This window comes from Rhipicephalus microplus, unplaced genomic scaffold (assembly GCF_043290135.1).
Source record: "Rhipicephalus microplus isolate Deutch F79 unplaced genomic scaffold, USDA_Rmic scaffold_117, whole genome shotgun sequence".
Taxonomy (NCBI): Eukaryota; Metazoa; Arthropoda; class Arachnida; order Ixodida; family Ixodidae; genus Rhipicephalus; species Rhipicephalus microplus.
In genome coordinates, this window is record NW_027464689.1 from 602,501 (window position 1) to 612,500 (window position 10,000).

The 10,000-nt window shown below is 59.9% G+C and overlaps 1 non-coding gene across 1 annotated transcript; it reads right to left on the bottom strand.

The window, feature by feature from the left end:
* Window positions 1-1,390: 1,390 nt before the first annotated feature.
* On the bottom strand, window positions 1,391-3,205 carry LOC142790610 (small subunit ribosomal RNA). Its single transcript, XR_012889640.1, has one exon. It is a non-coding gene; the product is annotated as a small subunit ribosomal RNA (ribosomal RNA).
* Window positions 3,206-10,000: the final 6,795 nt, after the last annotated feature.

The window sequence follows — 10,000 nt, forward strand, 5'->3', positions numbered from 1 at the left end:
GAGTGCACGCAGATGCGGGCCTCGACGGCTACACATTTCCTCGGGCGGCCGCCTCCCGGCCTCCGTGGAGCGCGGGATGCACGGTCCCATCGACAAGCCTCTCCCGTTTTTACCGTGGCGTCGCGGTTCACCACGGCAGGCGGGTCGGTCTCCTCCGCATAAAAAGGGGGACCCCCGCTTTTTGTTCCACGAAATCGCACAAGCTTTTTTCGCATCCACGGTTTGCCACCGCACACCAAAATGCCGATCCGGCTGCCTACTTTAGCCAACAGGTGGAGCCAGGCGCGCCGTACTTGCGCGGCACTTCCCACGTCCACCGAAGTCGGTGCCAAGGACCACTTTCGGCGCCGGAGCCGCGTACGAGCCTACTCGAGGCGGAAGAACGAAGCCAGCAAGGGCCTGGCCGCAAGTGCGTTCAATTGTCGGGACGTCCAAGTCCCTCGTTCTTCCGTGCTTCCTCTTTCGGCAAGTCGTTGCGGCACCTTCCCAAAGCGCGCAGACCCGCTAATCGCGACGAGCGCGACGTGGCCGTGCCGCCTTTCCCTCGGCAGCAAGCAAAACGCCTGGCAACGTCGACGCTCCCCTAACCGCGATCTCGCACCGTGTTTCGTGTGGCGAATTCAAAAGCCGGCCGGCGCTGCTGCAACCATTACGGTCGGTACGCATACGCCGCGGAGGGCGGGACGGTCATCGGAGCGTGCGGTTCCTCCATCGAGTACTGCGCACCTCGGCCGTCGCATCGCCGTGCCATGACCGGCCGCGCGTCAACGCGAACCGGTGCCAGCGAGATCCCTCGCCTGCAAGAACCGACCGGCAGCCTCCGTCACCCGAGGACGCGGAGGCGCTTGCCGCGGACGGCGGGACGGTATGCACTGGTGCACAGCGGACCCGTCACATCGCCAGTTCCTTGACCGACCGCCGACGCTTGTGCCGTTCCTCTCGTACTTGGCAGTCGCCGCGCGATTGTCGGGTCTCGTTCTTGCACGCTCGAACGGTCGGGAGGGCACTCGGCTGGCGTTTCGGGAACGCGCAGCCTCGCCTTCTACCGACGTAACCACGACTCGCCGTTCGCGCTCCGCCGCTCCTGTTTACAGTACTAGGCGGTCCCGCAGCGGTCGGGTCGCGCATTTCGAGCGCTTCGAGCCACGGTGCAGTGGCGGGTCGAAAGCCGACCTATGAGTGCGTTGCGCCGTTTGTACCCGCGTCCGCCACCTGGCCGACCGTCCAAGGTCGCGGTGTTGGCGTCCGCTGGGCGCAACAATTTGTCACGGGGTGCCGCTCCACATTCAGGCAGCCCCGTGGGGAAAAGCCGACCCCGCGTCCAAACGGGGTCAGCGGCAGAAAGTGTCGGGCGCAGACGCAGCTGAGGCGCTCACCCTTCACAATCCGTTAATGATCCTTCCGCAGGTTCACCTACGGAAACCTTGTTACGACTTTTACTTCCTCTAAATGATCAAGTTTGGCCATCTTTCCAACAGACCGGCGCAACCGAAAGGCCGCGCCGGACATCGGTCCGAAGACCTCACTAAATCATTCAATCGGTAGTAGCGACGGGCGGTGTGTACAAAGGGCAGGGACGTAATCAACGCGAGCTTATGACTCGCGCTTACTGGGAATTCCTCGTTCAAGGGGAACAATTGCAAGCCCCTATCCCAATCACGAAAGAAGTTCCACGGGTTACCCAGTCTTTTCAGACAGGGATAAAGACACGCTGCTTCCTTCAGTGTAGCGCGCGTGCGGCCCCGGACATCTAAGGGCATCACAGACCTGTTATTGCTCTGTTTCGTGCGGCTAGGAGCCGCTTGTCCCTCTAAGAAGGTTGTAAGGTGCTGGGAACCCCGCACCTATTTAATAGGCTAGAGTCTCGTTCGTTATCGGAATTAACCAGACAAATCGCTCCACCAACTAAGAACGGCCATGCACCACCATCCACCGAATCAAGAAAGAGCTCTCAATCTGTCAATCCTCCCAGTGTCCGGGCCGGGTAAGTTTTCCCGTGTTGAGTCAAATTAAGCCGCAGGCTCCACTCCTGGTGGTGCCCTTCCGTCAATTCCTTTAAGTTTCAGCTTTGCAACCATACTTCCCCCGGAACCCAAATACTTTGGTTTCCCGGAAGCTGCCCGCCGAGTCATTTGAGTAACTCAGGCGGATCGCTGGTTGGCATCGTTTATGGTCAGAACTAGGGCGGTATCTGATCGCCTTCGAACCTCTGACTTTCGTTCTTGATCAATGAAAACATTCTTGGCAAATGCTTTCGCAGTAGTTCGTCTTGCGACGGTCCAAGAATTTCACCTCTAGCGCCGCAATACGAATGCCCCCGTCCGTCCCTCTTAATCATTACCTCGTATTCCAAAAACCAACAGAACAGAAACGAGGTCTTGTTCTATTATTCCATGCAAGTTTATTCAGGCGACTCGCCTGCGTTGAGCACTCTAATTTTTTCAAAGTAAAAGCACCGGCCATCTCGAGGCACACAATGAAGTGCACCAAGAAAGAACCGGCATGATGTTCAGTCCGAGCCGTCGCATCGGGTAGATGCACTACTCGTCTGGAACTGAGATCCAACTACGAGCTTTTTAACCGCAGCAGCTTTAGTATACGCTATTGGAGCTGGAATTACCGCGGCTGCTGGCACCAGACTTGCCCTCCAATTGATCCTCGTTAAAGGATTTAGAGTGTACTCATTTCAATTACGGGGCCTCAAAAGAGTCCCGTATTGTTATTTTTCGTCACTACCTCCCCGTGCCGGGAGTGGGTAATTTGCGCGCCTGCTGCCTTCCTTGGATGTGGTAGCCGTTTCTCAGGCTCCCTCTCCGGAATCGAACCCTGATTCTCCGTTACCCGTAACAACCATGGTAAGCAAGTAACCTACCATCGAAAGTTGATAAGGCAGACACTTGAAAGAAACGTCGCCGGCTCGTGGCCATGCGATCAGCACAAAGTTATCCAGAGTCACCACACAATACGGGCCGAAACCCGATCGATCTTGGTCTAATAAAAGCACCCGTTACCCAAAGGGCTCCAGGCTCACTGCATGTATTAGCTCTAGAATTGCCACAGTTATCCAAGTAGGAAGAAACGATCTAAGGAACCATAACTGATTTAATGAGCCATTTGCGGTTTCGCCTTATTTCGGCATGTACTTAGACATGCATGGCTTAATCTTTGAGACAAGCATATGATTACTGGCAGGATCAACCAGGTAATCGTTCGACTGCGCGTCCGTCCTCGCCTTCGGCGGGCCGGACGCAGTCTGTGTGCGGCGGAGGCCACCTTCAGGCGCCCCAACACGCTTATTTTGCACTCCGAGATGACGGCGTTCGAGCTCGCTACGGCACAACCTTCCCGAAAGACGAGTGGGAGCCGTGCGGCAAGAAGCACGTTCATGCTCGCTCTTTTTCGTTGCATCGACTCGGTCGCGCCGTGCGGGTTGCCCAAGCCCGCTGCACTGTCGGTGGACCGGCCGGAACTAGCAACGGAGCCGAGACTGCAAAGCCGCCAGACGACGGGTCACGCCCGCGTCTTCGGCGCTTTCGCATCTGAATCGCCCGAGGACGACACGGAACACACCTCGATATCGTGGTAAAACGGCACCGTCCGACAACCAGCCCCTAACGCATCAAGCGGATGAGGCTGCAGACGACTGCCGTGGATTCCCCTGGAGCAGACCCGAGGACACGCTTGACGAGGCCGAAGCCCGCCGCATATCAGACACCCGGTCGCTTTCGCGTACGCCGCTCACGAGAACCCCCACATAATAGCAGCGATAAGTACCCAGACCTCCTTGGGCACTAATACGAGCGTACTCGAGAAAATTTCACCGCGGGTGTGCCCCGAAACGTGTGGCACGTTGAGCGTGCCACAAGTCTACGTCGCTCTCAAACCCGCCGAGGTCGTAGAATTTGCGACCCTACTCACGAAATTCCCACCGAGGATACGGCCGCAAACGTACCGCACCTTGGGTAGGCCACGAGTTTGTGCAACACTACGCTGACGGCACAGCACCGAGGTCGTGCGCGCACGCACGGGAAAATTCCGCCGCGGTTTCTGCCGAAAACGTGAGGCACCACGACTCTCCGCAAGTTCGCGTCGACTGCGAAAGACCGAAGTCGTGAACGACGTGTCCGCTACTCGCCGCCGACACGCTGGACACCAAACGTACAACGACTCGACGGCGTCGTAGAGGCCCACGACGCGGTTTTCCTTAACGACGTCTCGGCGTGGCACCGACAGGTTAGAACGGCCGACCAACGTTCCCTGTCCGCCGTTCGGCTCAGTCGAAGGGCTCGGCGACTTCGGCAACGCTGCGAAGCCGCACGGTGACGCACGCCATGTCCCCATTTTTTTTTTTTTTCTTTCTGCGTCTGCCGGGGTGCCCCTATAATAGCAGCGATAAGCACCCAGACCGCCGTGGGTCGCTCGCCCCGGCTGACGTGGTTTTTCGTACTCCTGCGGCGGTCGCCGTCAAGCACGTCCAAATACGCTACTTTCGTGGGCGCATTCACGCTCTTTCGCTTCGCCGGAGTGCCAGCACTCACTCTGCCAAAAACGGCGAACATCCGAGCGGCGGTTCCCACTTTTGCGTCGGCGTCGCAAACCCCGCCCCGGCAGACGAGGTTTGCCGTACTCGTGCGACGGTGGCCGGCGGGCACGTCGAAAGACGCCGATATCGTGCGCGAATTGGCGCACCTTGGCTTCACCGGAGTGCCGCCACTGACTCCTCCAAAAACGGCGAAGATCCGAGCGGCGCTTCCCACTTTCGCATCGGCGTCCCGAACTCCGCCCCGGCTGACGCGGTTTACCGTACTCGTGCGACGGTCGCCGGCGAGCACGTGGAAAGACGCCGATATCGTGCCCGAATCGGCTCCGTTCGGCTTCGCCGGAGTGCCAGCACTGGCTCGGCAAAAGACGACGAACATCCGAGCGACGGTTCTCACTATTGCGTACGCGTCGCAAACCCCGCCCCGGCAGACGCACTTTGCCGTACTCGTGCGACGGTCGCCGGCGAGCACGTAGAAAGACGCCGATATCGTGCCGGAATCGGCCCCGTTTGGCTTCGCCGGAGTGCCAGCACTCACTCGGCCACAAACGGCGAACATCCGAGCGGCGGTTCCCACTTAGCCGTCGGCGTCCCGAACTCCGCCCCGGCAGACGCGGTTGCCGAGCTCGTGCGACTAGCGACCGCGAAGCCGTCTCGCGACGCCGCTTTCGTGCGCGGCTCCCACTGCGACCTGGGTCACCCGAGGTCGACGAGCAAAAAAGAATGTCGAAAAAAAATTTTTTTTTTTTTGCGTCTGCCGGGGTGCCCCTATAATAGCAGCGATAAGCACCCAGACCGCCATGGGTCGCTCGCCCCGGCTGACGTGGTTTTTCGTTTTCCTGCGGTGGTCGTCGTCAAGCACGTCCAAACACGCCACTTTCGTGGGCGCATTCGCGCTCTTTCGCTTCGCCGGAGTGCCAGCACTCACTCTGCCAAAAACGGCGAACATCCTAGTGGCGGTTCCCACTTTTGCGTCGGCGTCGCCAACCCCGCCCCGGCATACGCGGTTTGCCGTACTCGTGCGGCGGTGGCCGGCGGGCACGTCGAAAGACACCGATATCGTGCGCGAGTCGATGCTTCTTGGTCTCGCAGGAGGGCCGCCACTCACTCCTGCAAAAACGGCGAAGATCCGAGCGGCGCTTCCCACTTTTTCGTCGGCATCGCAAACCTCGCCCCGGCAGACGCGCTTTGCCGTACTCGTGCGACGGTCGCCGGCGAGCACGTCGAAATACGCCGATATCGTGCCCGAATCGGCCCCGTTTCGCTTCGCCGGAGTGCCAGCACTCACTCGGCCAAAAACGGCGAACATCCGAGCAGCGGTACCCACTTAGCCGTCGGCATCCCGAACTCCGCGCCGGCTGACGCGGTTGCCGAGCTCGTGCGACTAGCGACCGCGAACGCGTCTCGCGACGCCGCTTTCGTGCGCGGCTCCCATTGCGACCTGGGTTACCCGAGCTCGACCAGCAAAAAAGAAGGTCGAAAAAAATTTTTTTTTTTCTGCGTCTGCCGGGGTGCCCCTATAATAGCAGCGATAAGCACCCAGACCGCCGTGGGTCGCTCGCCCCGGCTGACGTGGTTTTTCGTACTCCTGCAGCGGTCGCCGTCAAGCACGTCCAAATACGCCACTTTCGTGGGCGCTTTCGCGCTCTTTCGCGTCGCCGGTGTGCCAGCACTCACTCTGCCAAAAACGGCGAACATCCTAGTGGCGGTTCCCACTTTTGCGTCGGCGTCGCCAACCCCGCCCCGGCATACGCGGTTTGCCGTACTCGTGCGGCGGTGGCCGGCGGGCACGTCGAAAGACACCGATATCGTGCGCGAGTCGATGCTTCTTGGTCTCGCAGGAGGGCCGCCACTCACTCCTGCAAAAACGGCGAAGATCCGAGCGGCGCTTCCCACTTTTTCGTCGGCATCGCAAACCTCGCCCCGGCAGACGCGCTTTGCCGTACTCGTGCGACGGTCGCCGGCGAGCACGTCGAAATACGCCGATATCGTGCCCGAATCGGCCCCGTTTCGCTTCGCCGGAGTGCCAGCACTCACTCGGCCAAAAACGGCGAACATCCGAGCAGCGGTACCCACTTAGCCGTCGGCATCCCGAACTCCGCGCCGGCTGACGCGGTTGCCGAGCTCGTGCGACTAGCGACCGCGAACGCGTCTCGCGACGCCGCTTTCGTGCGCGGCTCCCATTGCGACCTGGGTTACCCGAGCTCGACCAGCAAAAAAGAAGGTCGAAAAAAAATTTTTTTTTTCTGCGTCTGCCGGGGTGCCCCTATAATAGCAGCGATAAGCACCCAGACCGCCGTGGGTCGCTCGCCCCGGCTGACGTGGTTTTTCGTACTCCTGCAGCGGTCGCCGTCAAGCACGTCCAAATACGCCACTTTCGTGGGCGCTTTCGCGCTCTTTCGCGTCGCCGGTGTGCCAGCACTCACTCTGCCAAAAACGGCCAACATCCGAGCGGCGGTTCCCACTTTTGCGTCGGCGTCGTAAACCCCGCCCCGGCAGACGCGGTTTGCCCTACTCGTTCGACGGTCGCCGGCGAGCGCGTCGAAAGACGCCGATATCGTGCGCTAATTGGCGCTCCTTGGCTTCTCCGGAGTGCCGCCACTCACTCCTCCAAAAACGGCGAAGATCCGAGCGGCGTTCTCCACTTTCGCATCGGCGTCCCGAACTCCGCCCGGGCTGACGCGGTTTACCGTACTCGTGCGACGGTCGCCGCCGGGCACGTCGAAAGACGCCGATATCGTGCCGTAATCGGCCCCGTTTGGCTTCGCCCGAGTGCCAGCACTCACTCGGCCAAAAACGGCGAACATCCGAGCAGCGTTTCCCACTTTCGCATCGGCGTCCCGAAGCCCGCCCCGGCAGACGCGGTTTGCCCTACTCGAGCGACGGTCGCCGGCGATCACGTCGAAAGGCGCCGAATTCGTGCACGAATCGATGCTTCTTGGTCTCGCAGGAGGGCCGCCACTCACTCCTGCAAAAACGGCGAAGATCCGAGTTGCGCTTCCCACTTTTTCGTCGGCGTCCCGAACTACGCCCCGGCTGACGCGGTTTACCGTACTCGTGCGACGGTCGCCGGCGGGCACTTCAAAATACGCCGATTTCGTGGGCGCATTCACGCTGTTTCGCTTCCCCGGAGTGCCAACACTCACTCTGCCGAAAGCGGCGATCATCCGAGCGGCGGTTCCCACTTTTGCGTCGGCTTCGCAAACGGCGCCCCGGCAGACGCGCTCGTGCGACGTACTCGTGCGACGGTCGCCGGCGAGCACGTCGAAAGACGCCGATATCGTGCTCGAATCGACCCCGTTTCGCTTCGCCGGAGTGCTGCCAGTCACGGCGCAGAAAACGGCGAACAAGTGTTTTTTTTTTTTTTCCTAGAATTTGTGTTATAGAAGGCACATTTGATATCGGACGATAATTTTCAACTTTATCACGCGCACCGATTTTCGTGTAGAGGTTTGCAAGTTTATGGGAATTTCTCCACTTGGAATAATGCGATTTAGTAGTACTACGAGAACTTCATGGATGTACTCAAGGGTACGGGGCAAGTCAGTTACGTCAACACCTGCAGATTTTTTACACTTCAAACTGAAAATTGTTGGTTGTGAGTCCTCGTGTGATATTAAAGGCCGATTCGCTAACACATAGAACAAAGAAAGAAAGGAAGAAAAAACGCCCGCGCTCGCTCAAGAAACCTGGGTTCGCAACAAGTGGCAACAACAAGCAACCGAGCGAGTGCGCCAAAACCCGTGGCGGCCGAACAAACGCGAAGTCCCAACCGCGTCAGCCGGGGCGGCACGGGACAGGAAAAATCACTTCAGCCGGGGCGGCGGGGCACCGAATAAACCTCGTCACCTCGTCGCAGGATAAAAGAGGAAACAAAAAGTCTAAACAGCGTCTGCTGGAGCGAATGCGTAATAAAACAACAACAACAACAAAAAAAACACCCGCGCTCAAGAAGTCTGCAATCCTCACAAAAGGCGACTGTGACCGAGCAGCGTCAGCCGGGGCCGTGCGGAAACGGAAAAACCGCGACTACCGGGGCGTCGAGGCACCGAAAAATCCACTTCAGCCGCGGCGAAAAAAAAACAAAAAGAAAGACGGAGGGGGGGGGGGGGAACCACGTCTGCCGGGGCGAAGGAAAAAAAAAACGCGTCTGCCGGGGCGAGCCCGGGTGCGGCACCACCGGGAAAACTGTGGCAAACAGACATGGCGATCGAGTGAGTGGGCCGCCAGCCAGGCTCAGCCAAAAAGTGCAAAGTCCGAACTGCGTCAGCCGGGGCGGCAAAAACCGCGTCAGCCGGGGCGGCGCAAAAAACCGCGTCTGCCGGGGCGGCACGAAACCGCGTCAGCCGGGGCGGGGCGAAAACTGCGTCAGCCGGGGCGAAAGAAAAAAAAAACGCGTCTGCCGGGGCAAGCCCGGGTGCGGCACCACCGGGAAAACTGTGGCAAACAGACATGGCGATCGAGTGAGTGGGCCGCCAGCCAGGCACAGCCGAAAAGTGCAAAGTCCGAACCGTGTCAGCCGGGGCGACGCAAAAACCGCGTCAGCCGGGGCGGCGCGAAAACCGCGTCAGCCGGGGCGGCACGAAACCGCGTCAGCCGGGGCGGCGCGAAAACTGCGTCAGCCGGGGCGGCGCGAAAACCTCGTCAGCCGGGGCGAGCGAAAAGGGGGGGGGGGGAACCACGTCTGCCGGGGCGAAAGAAAAAAAAAACGCGTCTGCCGGGGCGAGCCCGGGTGCGGCACCACCGGGAAGACTGTGGCAAACAGACATGGCGATCGAGTGAGTGGGCCGCCAGCCAGGCTCAGCCCAAAAAGTGCTAAGTCCGAACTGCGTCAGCCGGGGCGGCAAAAACCGCGTCAGCCGGGGCGGCGCGAAAACCGCGTCTGCCGGGGCGGCGCGAAAACTGCGTCAGCCGGGGCGAGCCCGGGTGCGGCACCACCGGGAAAACTGTGGCTAACAGACATGGCGATCGAGTGAGTGGGCCACCAGCCAGGCTCAGCCAAAAAGTGCCAAGTCCGAACTGCGTCAGTTGGGGCGGCGCAAAAAAACCGCGTCTGCCGGGGCGGCACGAAACCGCGTCAGCCGGGGCGGCGCGAAAACTGCGTCAGCCGGGGCGAAAGAAAAAAAAAAACGCGTCTGCCGGGGCGAGCCCGGGTGCGGCACCACCGGGAAAACTGTGGCAAACAGACATGGCGATCGAGTGAGTGGGCCGCCAGCCAGGCACAGCCGAAAAGTGCTAAGTCCGAACTGCGTCAGCCGGGGCGGCAAAAACCGCGTCAGCCGGGGCGGCGCAAAAACCGCGTCTGCCGGGGCGAAATCAAAAAAAAAACAAAGAAAAAAGCCCGCGCTTAATCAAAAGAAAACAAAGAAAAAAGCTTGCGCTTAATCAAAAGAAAACAAACAAAAAAAGTTCGCGCTTAAGCCTGGCGGTGGAACCACCGGGGCAAACAGACCTGGCGAT